Below are 19365 nucleotides of genomic sequence, written 5' to 3' on the forward strand. Positions count from 1 at the left end.
ATCGCCATTTCTTCTCACCCTTTTTTAGTTCTGAGGCATCATTTATAATGTCTCTTCTTTAACTTCTTTTCACTATCCTTAGAGAGAAACCTGACAAAAGTTGTGCAAATACTGTTCCCTGAAACCTATAAAACATTGCTGAAAATAATTATAGAAGATTTATATAAATGGGGAGGTATATCATGACCATGAGTCAGAAGATTCAATATTATTAGTGGCAGTTCTTTACAAGTTGATTTATAGAGTCAATACAATTCAAATAAAAACCCAAGCAGGCTTTCTTTTTTTTAGAATTGGAAAACTGATTCAAAAATTCTTATGGAAATGTAAAGGACCTGGAATAGCCTAACAATTTTGAAAAATAATAATGCTGAGGAATTAATATTGCTTGGTTTTGAGATCTTCGTATGTTGAACCTCTGTGCACCCCATGGATAAGACCTACTCGGTCATGGTGTATGATCACTTTAATGTACTGTTGGATTGGTTTTGTTATTATAAAAGTGCAATAATCAAGACACTGTGGTATAAGAGATAAGCTGGATAAATGGATTAATGGAAGAGAATAGAAGGTTCAGAAATCGGCTCAATACATTTATACATAACATTTTCAGCAAAGGTGCAAAGACAATTCAGTGGAGAGAGCATAGAAATTGTGTTAAAATAATTTGATCTCCATGTAAAAATGAATGCATTTTAATCCATACTCATGTTATATTCATAAATTAACTTAAAATGAGTCATAGCCTAAGTGTAAAACCTATAACTATAAAATTATTAAAAGAAAAATTAGGATAAATTTTTTGTGATTATGGGTTGGATAACAGTTCTTTTTTAGGAGCGCCTGGGTGGCTCAGTTGGTTAAGCATCTAACTTCGGCTCAGGTCATGATCTTACAGTTCATGAGTTCGAGTCCTGCGTCAGGCTGTGTGGTGACTGCTCAGAGCCTGGAGCCTGCTTCAGATTCTGTGTGTGTCTCTCTCTCTGCCCCACCCCTACTCATGCTCTGTCTCTCTCTCTGTCTTAAAAATAAATTTAAAAAACAGTTCTTTTTTTTTTTAAAAAAGTTTTATTTATTTTGGGAGAGAGAGAGAAACAGTGCGTGTGTGAGTGCACGCAAGATAGAGAGAGGCAGAGGGAGGGACAGAATCCCAAGCAGGCTCTGCACCCCCAGCAGGGAGTCTGATGCAGGGCTTCACCTCATGAACCATGAGATCATGACCTGAGCCAAATCAAGAGCATGACACCCAACTGACTGAGCCACACAGGTGCCCTTAAAGAGACATTTCTTACATAGGACATCAAAACTCCTATCCATAAAAAAAAAAGTTGTGTGTTTTATCTCATCAAAATTAAAAATTATCTGCTCTTTTTAAAAAAAAATTATTACATTTATTTATTTTCGAGACATAGGATGAGACAGAGCATGAGTGGGGGAGGGGTGGAGAGAGAAGGAGATACAGAATCTGAAGCAGGCTCCAGTTTTCCAGCAAGCATTCAGCACAGAACCTGACGCAGGGCTCGAACCCACAAACCTTGAGATCATGACCTGAGCCGAAGTTGGACACTTAGCCAACTGAGCCACCCAGGAGCCCCCCAAATTATTTGCTCTTTAAAGGACACTATTATGAGACTAAAAGGACAAGCCACTCACTTTTATCACAAGTCTGTATTGTATTGTGGATATATAAAGAACTTTAAAACTCAATAATAAGAAAGCATATAACCAATAAATCAAATGAGCAAAATATTTGAAAAGACATTTCACCAAAGAAGACAAATACATGGCAAGAGAGCAAATGAAAAGATGCTCAATATTTTAAAAGATGCAAATTAAAACTGTTTTATAATGCACATTTTTCAGCATGCTTACAGATAAATAAGGATCGTAACAAGTGTGGGCAAGGATTTAGAGGAACTAAAGCCTTCATACACTGCTAATCACATGGTACAATCACTTTGGAATAGTTTGGTAATTTCTTTAAAAGTTAAGCATTCACCTTTCATCTGATACAGTCGTTTCACTGCTAGGTATTTATCCAAGAGAAATAAAAGTATATGTCCATACAAAGACTTGTACATAATGTTGATAGCAGCTTTATTTGTAATGGCCTGAAACCAGATTCAACCCAAATGCTCCATAACACCTGAACAAGCAAACAAAGAGTGGCACATCCATGCCATGGAATATTTCTCAGCAATAAAAAGGAATGAATTATTGCCGCATGCTCCGATGGATAAATCTGAAAGTAGTTATGCCGACTAAAAGAAATCAGGCAAAAAGAGAGAAAATAGAGTATGCTTCTATTAATGTAAAATTCTAGATAATACATCACTTTTTTCATGCTTGAAATGTTTCTATAATAAAAAATTTCTTTAAAAAATAAAGATACTGAATGACAAAGACAATGTAACCAAGTTGAGAAAGTGATTACAAGAAAATGTGTATATCTGACAGGTTGTTTCTAGCTGTTTTATGGAAAGAAATGTTCAAAAAGATTAAGAACTTATAAGCAAAATTCAATATAAAAATGGGTAAAAAAATAAGAGTAAATGCTAACACATAATAAATGTGTAAAGATTAATATTCTTAAGACTAAGAAATCTAAAACAGAATCATGATATTCTTACAGTTCTGGAGGCTAAACGTCTGAGATCATCATTCCAGCACAGTCAGGTTCTGGTGAAACTCATCTTCTAGGTGGTAGAAGGCTTACTTGCTGTATCCTAACATGACAGAGACAGAAAAAAAGTAAGCTCTCTTATGACTCTTAAAAGGACATCAATCCTATTCATAAGGGCTCTATCTCCATGACCTTATCTAATCCTTACTACCTCCTAATACCATCATATTGGAGGGGTAGCGTCTCAACACATGAATTTGGGCGTCAATATAAACATTCAGTCTGTAAAATCACTTTTCATCTATCATATTGGGCAGTATTGGAAATCAATAATATTAAACATTGACAACTAGAATGGTGATCTGTTGAGTGGTGAATGTGAAATTTTAACTTGATGAATTTCACAAGTTGCGCTCCAAAGTTACAGTTCTAATTGATACTTCCACCAGCACTGCGAAAAATCCTCTCTTCCTAGTCATCTAAAGCTGGTGCTATCATACATACTTTTTATATTTTTCAAGTATGGGTGAAAGCATTGCTTTAATTTCATTTATGTTTCCTTTATAACCTGTGGGTTGAGTAATTTTTGCACATGGTGTCTTTTTCTGTACAAACCGGAATTTTTAAACACTACCTCATTGTAACCTAATTTGTTAAACACAGAGGTGTGAATATTCTACTAATTAATCCATATGGATATTTTCCAGCCAATAAAGTTATTAACAATGGAATAATATTAACATGAATATATACTAAGACATGTATCAGTCGTCAGGTAATTACATATTGAACAATGAGTATATATATAAATGAGTCCTAATCCTTTTATTAGCGTGATCTCATAGAACTTAAAAATATTTAAAAAAACATTTTTTTTACATCTATTTATTTTTGAGAGACAGAGAGAGACAGAGCACAAGTTGGGGAGGGGCAGAGAAAGAATGAGACATAGAATCCGGAGCAGGCTCCAGGCTCTGAGCTGTCAGCACAGAGCCCCTTGCGGAGCTCGAACTCACAAACCGTGAGATCATGACCTGCGCCAAAGTTGGATGCTCAACTGACTGAACCACCCAAGTCCCCCTAAACTCCTGTTCTTACATTTTAAGAAACATAGTTTGAATTAGTAGTACATAGCAGGTAGATACCTGTCTGAAGGTACAGTTACCTTGGGACCACTTATCTGTAGGATTTTGGTACCAAGTATTTACATGTCATCATTCAAACACTCCAGAACTTAAAAAAAAAAAATATTAAATTCTTAAAAACACAGGCATAATTTTTAAAAGCCAAAACATGTAATAAAGAAAATTAACAAGAACCTTTTGTTTTTATGCAGTAGACTTTTTATACCAGAGGTACATAATTCGCATTGGGTTGGTCATTTAACATTGCTTACTTTCACTTAACAGTCTCGTGTATGACTAATGAGAAGGGCAAGGAAATGAGCAGAATTGTGTTAAAGTAAGTTACGCTCCTTTCCAATTTTCTTTTCTACAGTTGTACAGGCCACTGATATTTGGTGTGATTCATATATGTATTAAAAATTCCCCAGAGCACAGCATTCTCCTGTTTATCTCTAGGAGCTCTGATGATCCTTTTGATTAATTCCAAATTCAATTTACAGAAAGCTTTAGAAATGCAAAGGCATGGTTTCGATTTCTCCAGATCTTATTTGTGGAAAACCTTGTGCAATCTCTGCTAAAATATCAAGGCTCACCTTTGATAGGTAATTCGTGACCAAGGTCAAAGAGAGAGCAGCGCTCCCCGAGGGACCACCCACCTCGGGCTGACTAGAGTAACACGTTGTGAAAAATGATGTGAATTATGCATGCAGCAGTACAGGCATGACACTGTCATTTAGTTGGTTCTAAAAAAAGATTTGGTGCACAGTAAATACAACTGATTTTTATGTATCTTGGAAGATGACACTTTATTATAAAGTATGTCACAGTCATCCTCTGGCTGTTACGACATCTAAAGTCATGTTGGTTTTACAACCTTCCCTCCCAATTACAATTCTGAAGGGTGGTTAGTGACAAGTGTGCAGTGTTTTGTCAAACCATTGAGTTTATACAGATGGAATGCTGTTCCGCTCACCAAATCCATTACAAGTGCAAATATGTGGCTAAATGGGCCAGTGTTTGTTTTAGACGTGAGTGCAGCCAGTAACCAGAATGTGTTAAAGAAAGTCTCCTATAGCTTTACTGAACACAACTCAACATTCCACATATCTTTCCAATGATCATCTGCTCCCCTTAACCCCTCTGTATCTTACCTCATTTTCAGTGCAGCACAAACACAAAACACATCCCAAAATGAAGCAAAACCAATTCTCATAGGAGCTCTCCTAGGGATACAAACCCATTTGGTTACATCGATTGAAGGATAGAATGGGTCTAGCATTTTCATGTAGGGCTAGCCTTATCATTCCTCTGATTTCACAGGTAACTTTAGAGATTACTAATGATCTAGTTTGTAAGTGAAGATAAGAAAACATGTTCTTAAAAATTCCTAGGGAATAGAAATTGTTCTCCTCCCTTCAAGGGAAAATACTGTGTTTACCGGACATCGGTCATGAAGGAAAAATGGTAGTCACATCAGCTATTTAAAATCCTGTTTTCCTTATGCTGCTGACTAAACCAGGAAGCAGAGAGTAATGCAAAAGGGAGAACAAACAGTTTGTCCCTTAATACAGAAAACGCACGGCAAGCACCATGCTGGCTGGTTCCAGTGTCATTAATCTTTTCCTACAGTGCAAACTGTCACCATCAGGGCTCCAGCGACACATGTTCCCAGGTCCACATTAAGGATGAAGAACCACTGCAAGGTTTTGAAATCTGTCTGGCTTCATGGGTAGACTGTCTTTTTCTTACTCGATAAAAATCAAAACAAATCCACGGCAATGGATAATAGATCTGAACAGAAAAATATTGTTTGATTCTTTTAAAATGATGTAGCCCAATTCACGTCTTTCTGAGGTAGAGCTAAGGGCCCTCTGTCTTAAGAAATTTACATTAAGGCTTGGCAGGGTCTCAAGTAATGACATTCAAGAAAACTTGAAAATGACCTTGCAGATGTTTTATCTTTAGACCATGTAAATGGAATACATTCTATCTCCTAAATCCATGGCCTGGTTAGTTTTTCTTTAAGTAATGATAATGCCAAAGATTTCCTAAAATGCTTGCTGAAAGCATTTTCCATCTGAGACTGCATTTAAAAGATTTTTATTAGTAAAATATTCTTAATTAAATGATAATAAATACGAAAGTGCCATAAGCATAGGACTTTTGTACAGGGTTCTCTAATTTGACATTTTTTCCTAGTTATCTGTTTCTTTCTCCATTTCAACATTCTATATCATCAGAAAACCATCAGGATGATGGAGACCATACTGAGTCAGAGTGATGAATCACAAAAGCTTCAGAAACCCTTGCCAAAGAATACGCCATTTCTCACAGAATGAGGAGTGAGTACAAGTCATGGCCAAAACGGCCAGTCTTGCTCCAAAGCACAGTTGCATAAATCCACTACATGTATTTGTCCAGGAAGTTAACGGTGGAAAAATAATGTGACAGTAAAATGGTGAGAAAGCAGAACAGTTGTGGAAAAAAAATTGAATTGAAAAATGATGAAGATGACAGAACATTTATTAAAATATAATAACAATATGAAACCCACTGGGGCTATTAGCCTCAGGAGAAGTTCTAAAGCCTGAGCCCGCGGTTTCTGCACAAAGCAAATACGGAATTCACGAGATTTTCAAGTTTCTATTGAAGATGACTTAGAATTTATTCACTGAGGGATAAAACTGGGCTATACAAGTATAGAAAATTTAGTTAAGTGCATTAGGTCAAATTCTCCAAAAGACATCTATTGATCCATATATTATCCAAGTGTATATATCTTTTTTCTTTAATGTTTATGTTTTGAGAGAGAGAGAGAGAGAGAGACAGTGCATGAGTCGGGGAGGGGCAGAGAGACAGGGAGACACAGAATCCGAAGCAGGCTCCAGGCTCTGAGCTGTCAGCACAAAGCCTGTGGCAGGGCTCGAACTCACAGACACCGAGATCATGACCTGAGTCAAAGTTGGATGCTTAACCGCTTAACCAACTGAACCACCCAGGTGCCCCCCCCCCACTGTATTTATATTTCTAAATATAAACCAACCATCCAAACCAAGATGCACATTTTCTGTTTGCCCGCTTTCATGAGTTGGCTAGAATAAAATATGCCTCGATTTGAATGCTTGGACAATGTGAGTTAAGAACATAATGTTGAAGAAAAAAAAAAAAAGAATCCAAAGGTTTTAATCTCTAAGAAAAGTAAGAAAATGGAGTAGGCTTAATTTCCAAGAAAAGTAAGATAAGAAAATAAAGATCTAAGTATAGAGAAGAAAGAAACAAGGAATAATAGAGCAAAAGAAAACTGATGTCTATATCTTATCCCAGGGTTGAGCTTAAATAGCTTACAAGGTGCTTTCATATTGCCTCATGGAGTAACTGTCAGATGTAATGCATGGAAAGGGTGAAGAAAATATGGCCTTTAGTGCAGTTCCGTTGCATTCCAACCCTTAGAGTTGTGAGTTCAAAGGGGAAAAAATGAAAGTATCAGGTACACAGGAGAGATACGCTAGTTACAATAGGGAAGAGTCATTAAGAGAAAAATATTTTAACAGACTCAGGGGCAGAAAGGACTTCACAGTAATAAGAAAGGGCAAACAAACCACATTTACTTAACTAAGTTTGGGTTGTAAAAAAAAAAAAAGGTAGAGGAAAAATGCCGCACATGGTCGGTTCATGCATATCAGCAAGCACAGAATGTAAACAAGACATTCTTTTAGACCTGAATTAATAAGTCTAACAAGAAAGGAGAGAAAAATGTCATTTTACCCAAGTCCAAATGAGTTACATGTTATTAATAAATGTGAGCAGGTGCCCTACAGCACCTGGCTCCACAAAAATTAGTTTTATGTTAGAAGACCCACACAAATAGCACTCCCAACCCTGTACCTACCAATCACATATGGCATATTCAGTTTCGACAAAGCTGGTGCAAATCGGATTACCCAGGAGAGAGGTGGTCTTTCATGAGTGCCAAATCCTTTGCTCTTCCCTTTTCTGTTGTAATTTCCTCCTTAAACTGCTCTTTCTGGGTCATTCTATCTTAGTTTTTTTCAACGAGGTGGAGATCTACACTACACAACAATATGGACTTTGCTGAATTGTAAGAACATTCAAAATGCAGAGAATCTTCTTCCTGAATCTGATGTTTCTTCAGGAAGGAGCAGGAAGTCTCAGGTCTTACCACGAAGCACGCTGAAGCACGCTGTTTTGACCTCAATTAGCCCCTAATAGAGCCCACATTTCACTCATTTTACTATTAACATATGCCCTTTCCTTGTAACTAACGCATAACATAGCATCTTTCGTCGTTCATCTTTTTATATCTCTTTGGCAAGTGCTGCTTTCAGCTTTTGAGCAGTTTTGAACAGTGACTCATTTATCCGTAGATTGGCAAATGGGAATGAGAAAGATGATATGCGGGCATTAAACCAAATCCTGTAACTCAAATCCAAGTTTTTAGGAATAGCTAACGTAAACATTTCAGCTTCCCCCAAATTCCTGCCAAAGCAAATGCAAAAAATAATTTTAAAAGAGTGATGTTTTTACATATACACACATTAACACATAGAATGTACAGAGTCAGTCAACTGGATCAGAAATATTATAAGCCTATAGTTATATACAAACCAGTAAGTAAGTGTTTCTTGAAATCTAATAAAGTCATATTAAACTACAGAAGTACCTTTAGGGGCATTTCACTTGTTCAGTGCTCAGTATCCAATTGTTTTCAAATTTACCCACTTTCCTGAGTCTCTGCCTCCTAATTCCAAACACCTGTGGATATCTCTAACTGGATTATCTGCCAGAATCTCAGTTTTGACCTAAAAAGTCAAAAACAGTCATCATCTTCATAAACTAAACTGGCTCGTTCTCCTGTAATCTTTGTCTTTGTCTATAGACAGAGCCACTGTCTTTTCCATAGGACTACGTGAATGTAATCTCTGTTTTTTTCAGGATGTCCTTGATCCCCGACTCCCCTCTGCCTCTCCCCTTTCTCTCTTCTTTCCATCTGCCCCCATCTTCACCCAGCCCTCTATCCATTACTTTCTGAATGTGGCTTTGCTATGGGTACTATTCAGGTGCAAGATCCTTCTATAAGCTTATTAAGTAAGCCCTGCATCTTGCACAGTAATTTGCACATAGTAGGTAGAAGTAGCTTTATTTAATAGCTTAGTGAAAATTTTAGAAATATTTATGCATTTATTTTGAGACAGAAAGAGAGCATGCCAGCAGGGGCAGGGCAGAGAGAGAGGGAGGAAGAGAATGCCAAGCAGGCTCTGTGTTGTCATTAAAGAGCCCAGTGTGGGGCTCGTTTTCCTGACTGTGAGATCCTGACCTGAGCTAAAATCAAGAGACACTTAACTGATTGAGCCACCAGGCACCCCAAACCCCAAATTTCACCTAGTGAACATTTTAAAACGACTTTCTTATAGCTATTTATAAACTTAAATTGTATTTTCCAATAAAAAATATTAAAAGAAGTCCAAGTAATGCTATAAAATCAGTATTTCAATAGATTTATTTTAAAATTACATTTAATTTATTTTTTGCTGATAAGCAATCCTTACCTATGATTGGAATAGTAGACAAAAGGGGAGTGTTTTAAAAAATAAATTTTAATTCTATAATAGATAATTGTATTATTTTCTTCTATATTCTCTTGTGGTTTTATACATATAAATGTATATAAATACATACATACATATATTCCCAAGTTTGATATTTTTGTCCAAATTGGGAGTGTACTAAAGACACAGTTTTTTTTTTAATGTTTATTTATTTTTGAGAGACAGAGACAGAGTGCAAGTGGGGGAGGGGCAGAGAGAAAAAGGGAGACACGGAATCCAAAGCAGGCTCCAGGCTCTGAGCTGTCAGCACAGAGCCTGACACGGGGCTTGAACTCACGAACCATGAGATCCTGACCTGAGCTGGAGTTGGACGCTTAACCAACTGAGACACCCGGTGCCCCTAAAGACACAGTTTTTAATCTTTTTTATTAACATTTTACCTTGGGAATTGGTAATTATGACAGCTGTACAATATCTATCATATGTGAATCATAATGTGAATCATGTCAGGAAACTTAAGTCAATGTATTTGTTTGAGTTTGAGTTTTTGAGCTCATTTTTTTCAGAGTTTGAGTGCTCTTGTCCCTATATTTTCAGCAATATCAAAGATTATTATTAATTATTATTGCTTTAGTTTTTATCTCTTTCATTACCAAGAGCCATACTTCCCCTGTTGTATCCCACCTCCACCATTTAATAACTGCTGGCCTCGGGCAAGTTATTTGATACTTTTTGATGCTTCTTTGCATCAGTTTTTTCATCTGCGAAATGACGTTAATAACAGTTCTTTGTTCATAATATTGTTTTGAAAATTAAATGACCTAATAGATGTAAAGTCCTCAGGACACTGCTTGGCATATAGTAAGCTATACGTAAGTGCTGTTTTTATTTATGTCACCTTAATGCTCTTATAACATCAAATATATTGATCATTTCCATCGGGAATTCCCTCATGACTTATATGCTTAAAAATTTACTTTAATATTAGTTTGTACTCTTACAGCTCCCTCCCCTTTCATCCTAAAGGCTACATTTTCTGACAGGGCAATGTAATTCCAAAAGAAAATAATTTGCAGAGAAATTTATTTTCTTTGAATTCAGAGAAATGTTTACTATCTCTTAAAAATCTTTTTAAAGGCTCCACATTTCTTCTATTCACTGATTTGTTTCTCACTCACCCCAGAAAGCAAAGCTATCATGTATGCCGGTCAAGAACTTGCTAGAAGTTCAAACTATGAAACACTCAGTATTGGCTTGCACTTGTGTGCTCACATCTGAACCGGGAGGTCAGGCTATCCTGGCCTTTGGAGCCCGGTGCCGCCTGCATGCTGCCATTGTCCAGACACTCTGCCGTAGACTGTGAGGCCTTGGCAATGGGGCTAAATTCACCTTCATCTCTCCAGTCCCCTGGGTTGCAGTGCCTTGGATGGATAGGTCACTCCGTCTGAGTGAATGAAAGAAGGACACATAAATGTTGGTCTATTCAAATGTTCTGTCTTTCCCTTTAAGTAAATAATAAAATAACATGAATTTGTTCTATAGATCATGACAGTATGGTCTGTAAAATTCAAGCCCTCCTTCTTAGTTTACCAACGAACCCACTGCTACCTGTGTTCTTCCAATTTCGAAGAAAAATATCGCAGGTGCCTGTTGGTTGCTCTAGTCCCTTGGAAACAGAACTGACAGGTCAAGTTCAGACTTTGCTCCTTTCTAGTTGTGTCGCCTTGCTCAGGTGACCATGTCCCTAGTCTCAGTTTTCTCATCTATGGACACAGATGACATCCACCTCTATGGATTGCCTATGAGGAGATGGGGAAAAAAGGTCTAATGACATACCTGGCTCATCAGAAGATCTTAATTTTAAGAGCTCCTCTTATTCTTTTTGTCATCATCATCATCATTAATGAATATAAAAGACATTCTAGGGGAAGAAGGAAAGCATGGAACTATTTTCACTGAGTTGCCTATGCCACGTATCAGAGAACACAAAAATCACTGTGTATTTTAAAATAAAATCTTTAATTTCATATAAAATGTGTCTGGAAAAGACACAGATTAGTACCCATATATGAAAAATTTCCTTCTTCTGATACTTTTTTTCAGGTCTATTTTTTTAAAGGACCCTAAAAAAGAATTCAAACGAGGTAAGAAGTAGAAAACCATTACCTCAATCCAGGTTTTCTATACCAAAATGAGCTAGTTCCCCTGCAGATGAAAAAGCCTCAATATGTGGACTTCCAGGAAATCTATAAATAATAAAACACTATCAATTTAAACCAGTGAAAGTGTGTTCTAATTCAATTTTCATTATATGGTATCTAATACATACAAAAAACTCTATTGGTGAGAATTTTACCCTTCGTTAGCTTGCACTAATTTTTTCCATTCTCTTGCCTCAAGGGAAGAACTATATTAGCATGGCTTTCCATCCACCACAACAATATTTATAATTGTTCAAGGAAATGAAGTCTTGCCTCTTGATATACCTTCAAAAAGCTCAGCAGCATCTTTCTCTTTCTTTGGAAATAAGGGAAACCTAACCTTTTTTCATTAAAACAAAAGAATTTGGATTTAGACAGTTAATTTCATACATAATAATTTTTTCAACACATGAGCGCACTTTTCTCTCCGCTTTGTAATATATCCACTCTTAATAAGGGAGAGGTGGATTAGGCTAACCTAATTGCAACATGAGTGATAAAGACAATTACAAAGGAAAGCAGTTACCATTTTTTGTACTCTAAAGTGGAATTGAAGGGTAGTGTTTTCTATTCTTCAGTGAAATTAATTTTGACAGAAGACAAACTATATTTAATTTTTCTGGGGGAAAAAAACGACCTCCCAGCATTTCCTCATGTTTTGGTAGAAAAACTCATTTTCTTGGGTATGTGTTTGAGGAGCCATTTACTTACACTTAACCAAGAATGCTCTTGTACAGTCACTTTTGCTCTGCCCGATTCTCTGGCTGTACAAGCCTTGCTCCCACTCCATTGGAGGGACAATGAAACTAATAAACAAACATGTAAAACCCTGAGCAAATCTGTGTTTTCAGGGACATGGGGAGGGAAGAGGCACATGCCCACAAACTACAAAGCCAAGAATAATGTAGACAAACTTACCCCAAGACAAGTCACCAAATTGAGTCAGTAGTCTGCGTAGTAACACCACCGGGAGAAGGCACCTTCTGACCTACGGTTTGAATCATCTGCATCCCTTTCATACACTGCTATTTTTCAAGGCTTAAGAATTCATTTGTTGTAACAAACGCTGTGTTGAAAATAAAAATATGTCTGGGAGGAGTCTAGATCCTTCTTCACACGTGTATTTGAATTTGTCCAATGAAGTTGCATTCCTTCTAAAAGGTAGCTGAGATGGAGGTACGGAACAAAGTGGGAAAGATTTAACATAGAGAAGGGTAGCAGGTAAATTTAGCTATTACGGACACTGACTAAAAGGAGGATGGTAGGACACAAATTGAGTTTCACAGAATTCGGCCTAGGGCCACAAGAAACAAGGTACTGAAATGAGGCATGCAAAGTTGTTAAATTAATTAAAATAGGAGGCCATTAGACTGATGTGTCTCTAAAGCCGGGGCACCTGCTTAAGCAAACCAAAATCTAAGGCTGTAAATACCCCAAGGTTAGGAAACTGAAACCTAAGGACAGCCAATCACAAAGAGCCAACTAGGATTTAAGCTACAGCCAATCAAAAATTTCCTTACTATGTGTCTGCATGTCCTCTATGAAAGATTTTTCCCTGTTCTCCTCAATAGGGCACTTCTAACTGCTTCCAGTTTGGTACTGTCTGATTTGAATTTATTTTTGCTCAAATACATTTTTAAAATATTAATATGCCTCAGTTTGTCTTTTTCACCAGTGACAAACTTCTGTTTGTCACACTTTCAGGTTCAGTCTTATGTCCAGGAAAAAGGGAGCTTTCTTTCCTTATCACTTGGCCACGGTAGCATTTGTCTCTACTATTAGGAACCAGAATATTTGGGCTGTTAATATAATTCATTCAAGCTATAGCTTAGACCATCTTTGGGTTTGCCTGGGGTCCAATCAACTGATTATGTTCTTATTTGTAAGTAAAATATGGGTCCAGTGTTCCAGACAATTTTAGGATTATGTTTTACTGCTTTCCTTTGAAGTCATGATATAGTGAAACTATCAATAATCTCTTATGTTGTGACATATTAACTGAAATACATATATTTACTTATTTATTTATTTTAATGTATTCATTAAGAATTTGTAAGGGTAAATACAAGTTAAAAATAAGAAGCTTAATTTTCTGTGTTGAAAATAAGGGAAGATATTTCCCTCCCTTCTTTTTCTTAGAACAGTTACCTTAGAAGACTCAAAACTACTTCCTCCTCTCTTTGAAATGTGTGTATCCTGTTGAAGAAGTGATAGGTCTTTTGTCGACTTAATGACCCAGTAATGTCTCAAGGATCTGGGAGCCATCTCTCTGAAATGTAAGCATCAAGGAAGATGGTGCCCCTATCTCCCAGTTTCTGATGGATGTATGAACCTTAACTTTGGTGGCCTTCTTGCTCCAACTTGCAAAACTACCTCCTGTCAATATATATGGAATTTGTTTTTCCTCTGGATAAAACCAGTTGGCTAACACATGCTCATCACTCTAGTTACCAGAGAAAGATAGGATGATCTATAGGTGAAAATGGTGCTGTTAATTCCTCTTGATGAAGTTTTGGGGTGATGAGGGGCTCATGGGGCCCGGAGCCAATGGCCAAGAAAGAATTCTTGAAGACATCTTTGGTGCAAAAAGGTGATTTTATGAAAGCACAGGGACAGGACCCGTGGGCAGGAAGAGGTGTACTGTCAGTGTGTGGGGGTGACCAATTTAGATTCATGGAGTTGGGGAGATAAAGTCAAGAGGGAGTTTCTAAAGAAACTTTCACATGCTAAAGACTTACTGGAGGTCTAGCTATTGTCAAGCTAAGGTGGTTTTCCCCCTAGAAAAACATTCACATTAAGACAGTAGGGGGTTCCTGGACTTTAGGCTATGATGGGATCGCCTTTTTCCGGTAAACTGGTGGAGACTCTTACCAGTTTAACCATTTTTTTTTTGTCCTTTCCTGTTCTTGGGTAGTCTGGAGTGTCCCAGGAATATCATACATGTCCCACCTGGGGGATGGGGGTTGCTGTTAGCCTACACTTTGCCCTCAGCTTGCCCCAGGCTCCCTCATCACTCTTAACTGAGCACTAGGTTTGGTTTATCCTGAAAACATGTATGTAATGGATTGTATCTGCTCGGTTACAAAAGAGAGTTATATGATGCCACCATTTTAATTTACTTATAACTACCCCATCTTATGCAGTGTTTGAAGTTATTTATAATCATAAAACATCTTTAAATATTAACATTAACAATCAATAAGTAAAAGATGCATTGATAATATGAGATTTTGGTAATGCATAAATGCATTTATAAGGCCTAAAAATTAAAGAAGTTGGACTTCTTTATGGGCAAAGAATAAGGAGAACATGATCACTTCTAAGATTCATGGTGTCCATGAGACAACAAAACCAATTGCTCAGCAAAAGTGAAGACTTTCCTGGCACAGAGTTCTGAGATGCATTTCTTTTGAATATTCATAAGAGGCATACCCAGTGATCTTGTGAAAAATAACCTCGGCATCCTTCCTGTATTACAAAAAATAATGGAAGAATTCCATGTAGTTGTTTTTATAGTGTCCACCAGTACAATTGGACAGAACGATATCAAAATGAAATGTACTGAGAACTGAAAGAAGGAGTTTCAGATTTGTACTCCCTGATGATTTGACTTAAACTGTGGTTAAAGTTTTGAATTTTGAGAATACTGTACTACTTCTCATGCATTCATCCTTGAATGTTGTTTCTTCCAAGCAGGCAAAAGTAATTCTAGGTTATATTCTCTCCCAAGAGCCTAGATTGCAGACATTTTGTGCTGATACTCAAAGGCAGATCCGTAAACTTTAAAAATAAATCAATAAGTTAGAGGTACATTTCTTATGGAAATGATGTGATCCAATCAGTACTTCTTATATTTAAATGAATAGCTGAGGAAATATTGACTAAAAGGTCATATATTCTGGAGACACAGCAAAAAAGATGACCTATAAATCTTTGTGATAGAAAAAAATAAAATAAAAAGACAAAAATAAAGAACCTGGAAAAATTATGTAAAATACAACAATCAGGTTTAAAATACAAGGAAGAGCTTTCAGGAAGAAAAGTCCCAGGGGCCCCAAATTAGAAGAAACTGCAAAACAAAGAGCAATCACCTGATGCTACAGCGGCCCAAGGGGGTTTACCTTTCTCAGAATCTTGGAGGCTTTAGTTTAAAGGCCATCTGGGAACAGGAGACAAGGCCACAGAGGTGAGGTGAGGAGCTGCTACTGATGTCATCATATAAATCTGGGACACGTGAGCGGCTATCCCAGCAGTGATGGAGTGGAATGATCTGGTTTACAATGTTTCTCTTACTTCAAGTTATACCCACGTCCGCTAGATAACTCCCCATCCAAAATGCAACTGGAAAGTTGAAAAAAGAATCCTGTGTCAAATGACGCTGAAGGCAACTACCCTTCTCATGGACAGATTATTATCTTCTATCTATCTTAGATCTATCTATCTATCTATCTATCTTTCTATCTATCTAATCCCCTGTTCCGACAAGCATCTGGAGTTGCCTCCTTTCTTTCATTAGTATCAGCATTCTTTGTGCTACGGAACTCAATGTAGGGATCAACCTTTTAACCTGCGAAGAGTTCTTTTAATGTATGTTTATTTTCTTCAGAACTAAGGGCACTCAGCACCCAGATTTCCATACAGTAAAACCTTGGTTTGTGAGTATAATTCATTCCAGAAACACACTTGTAACCCAAAGCACTTGTATATCAAAGCAAATATCCCCAGAAGAAATAATGGAAACTCAGGTGATTTGTTCCACAACCCAAAAATATTCCTATAAAAATTATCACAGTACTGTAATATAATAAAAATAATAAAGAAAATACAAAATTTAAAGAAAAATAAACAAATTACCCTGCACTTACCTTTGAAAACCTTTGTGGCTGGTGTGAGGGAAACAAGAAAGGGGAAGGTTATTGTATAGGATGATTTTCACTATCACTAATGGAATCACTGCTATCTATTGGCTCAGTGGAATCTTTTTCTGCCTAGGGGACATTGTATACTTTCTCATGGATGTTGACTACAATATGGTATTAAACTCTTGTCATATCCTGCGTTTAATGTAACTGGCAATAAGGCAGCAGAAGAAAGGCTCTATATCTGCAGGCAGGCTCACCTAGAATGAAGCAAAGCATTCCTAAGCTTACTCTTGTGTGGAAAAGCAAAGGACTGTCCATTGGTGCTTTGAAGTGACAAAAAGATACACTAGTGTCAGTTTTGGACACTTTCCAACGTTCTGAAAAAAAAATCACTGATTTCTGCCAACACCATGGCCTGAGACTAAGCATTTGAGTATGGGAGATGATCACCCACAATCCCACAGTGAGAGAGAGAGAGAGAGAGAGAGAGAGAGAAGTATTGGCTCATTTGTGATCCTGTGACATTCGGTATCACATACTACTCATATTGCAAGGCATTGCTCATTTATCAAATTAAAATTTATTGGAAATGTTTGCTTATCTCGTGGAACACTCACAAAACAAGTTACTCACAATACAAGGTTTTACTGTATGTATATGTGTATATATATGTATATGCATATCTGTGTGTGTATGTATGTGTATGTATATATGAAAAAAATAGAAGAGGAAGTAATATGCATTTATTTAATTAATTGAGCACAAAATTTCCATTAATACAGATGTCAGATCTTAACTGAAAACTTACATTTCCTTACTACTATAAAGGAAATATAATAAAAATGATTTTAGCTTGTAATTGGCAAATGTCCTGATTAGTTTTCTATTTCTAAATGTCTCTAAATTCATTTATTTGCATAGTTCAACATTTCTTAATATAGGGTCTAGGTAGAAGTAATTTCATTGGAGTTTTCTATGGTTCTAGTCCAAATCCTACATGCCAGAACCTAGGCTTGAATTTAATGACCAAAGAATCTAACAGAATTCAAGATAGTCTATGGGAGGTGAGGGGGGGGTGGAATATGAAATCAACAGCCATGTGAGGAGTAGAGTTGTTTTTCTTTTTTTAAAGAAATTTTGGAACAAATACAAAGGAATTATTAAATTAGTGAGTTCAAGTGAGTCATTACCATTAAAATTTGCTATTTTTTAATTGCTTAAGAAAATCATCCATACCTTCTATTTTTCAGACTTCAGGAGAGTTGGTAATCCAATTCATTGGCTTTTTCATAACAAATGTTTGACATATATTTTTTTTATTATCTTCAAGAATTCCTGAAGGAGGAGGAGGAGGAGGAGGAGGAAGAGGAGGAGGAGGCAGAGGAGGAGGAGGAGGAGGAGGAGGGAAAAAGAGGAAGAAGAGGAAAAAGAAAAAGACAAGTAGCATGGTGTAGAACTCAAAGCTGGTATTGAACGCCAGCTATCAGATGTGAAGAACATCTCATTGACTATTTGGATGGTGGGGAGCCAGACCCTTACACCTCAAAAATGAGAAAAATACTAAAAGCAAGTTTATGTAATTCTGTATTTATTCTCACACTTATGTAAGGCCCTTATACATTATAATATCATTAAAATTCTATAAATTTGACTAAGAAAGCAATCTATAACATTTATTATTATATTATGAACAAAAATTTTAACAAGACTTGAAAATAATCATGGAGTTAACGTCCTTAATTTTTGATCAGTTTAACACCACGCACTTCACTAAAATGTTAATTACAACATAAGCAACCAAAAAGCAAGACACAAATACACCAGTCATAGATGAAGATGTGCAAATAGCTAATAAGCATGAAAAATATTCAATCTCTACCACTACTCATCAGAAGAATGCTTTCTTGTTTTGATTTTTATTGTTTTTTGCCAATAAGCAAACTAACAGAACAAAACAAACTATAATAAGTAATTCTTGCAAAAGCCCAGTGGGATAAGCTCTTACATATTGTTTGTAGGAGTGAAGGTAGAAGTTGTTGCAAAGTATTTTGACAAAGCAGGCATACTCTGTTTAATGTTAGACCTCACGATGTTAATTTGTAAACTTGTTTCCAAAGCATTTTCTTTAAAAAGGAGAAAGATAGATGGATATAACTATAAATAGGTGTAGATACATTGTTTGTAGTGTAATCTTAATGTGTATTTATTTTTTGTTCTGTTACCTCATGTTCTGAGCCAATGAGAATCAGCAAGGCAGACACCTCTATGTACTTTTGTACAGTGAAAATTAAAATATCACAAATGCTATTGTTCGCAAGTGCTTTGCGTTAATCTATCCTGAGTTAATATGATCTAAAATTGTGAGGTTTACTTAACTACAGTCTTTCATTCTGATATTTACTTCTTTTTTTCCCATATTAACTGATAAAACTTTAAAAGTGGGTAGAGCAGAGGAACAAAGAAAGCGTATAAACCTATAAATCGTCAAGACAATTAAGCTAAAGACTGAGTCTGACAACTTCCAGGAAATAGGGGAGGAAATGGAAGATGGGGATTAGCGAAGAATTAGGGTTGGTGAGGATTCTTTGACATTTCAAAGCATATCACATTAGAAGCACAGCATGACTATGAATGGAAGTTGAGAGACTATGACCTGAGACATGTATAATGGAAGATCAGTTGCCATCATAAGATATCAAGCAAGGATCTCCATGGGGTCTATGCTATAAGAGCCCATGTAGCTCTGATTCAGTTAAAAGCCCCTTATCCATGAACTCATCTCCCGAACTATGTTGGAACATTAAGGTATGTATCAAAGTCCTTAATTATATATTTATCTCCAGACAGCTATTTTCACTCATAGACATCTGCCCTAAGAAAACAACCAACATCTGTATGTAAGAATGCTTAGCTAACATTATTTGTGATAGCAATAAATTATTCATAAATAGATATTTAACAATAAATGTAAAGTTGAATAAGAAAAGG

At 36.5% G+C, this 19365-nt stretch overlaps 1 long non-coding RNA gene across 1 annotated transcript in view; it reads left to right on the forward strand.

The window, feature by feature from the left end:
• The window catches only part of LOC122238686, a 98528-nt gene extending 84780 nt beyond the window's left edge, over nt 1-13748 (forward strand). The window contains exon 3 of the long non-coding RNA XR_006217748.1: nt 13655-13748. This is a non-coding gene — a long non-coding RNA (uncharacterized LOC122238686). The remainder of the gene's footprint in view (nt 1-13654) is intronic.
• Nucleotides 13749-19365: the final 5617 nt, after the last annotated feature.

Source organism: Panthera tigris, chromosome B2, assembly GCF_018350195.1.
Source record: "Panthera tigris isolate Pti1 chromosome B2, P.tigris_Pti1_mat1.1, whole genome shotgun sequence".
NCBI classification, from domain to species: Eukaryota; Metazoa; Chordata; class Mammalia; order Carnivora; family Felidae; genus Panthera; species Panthera tigris.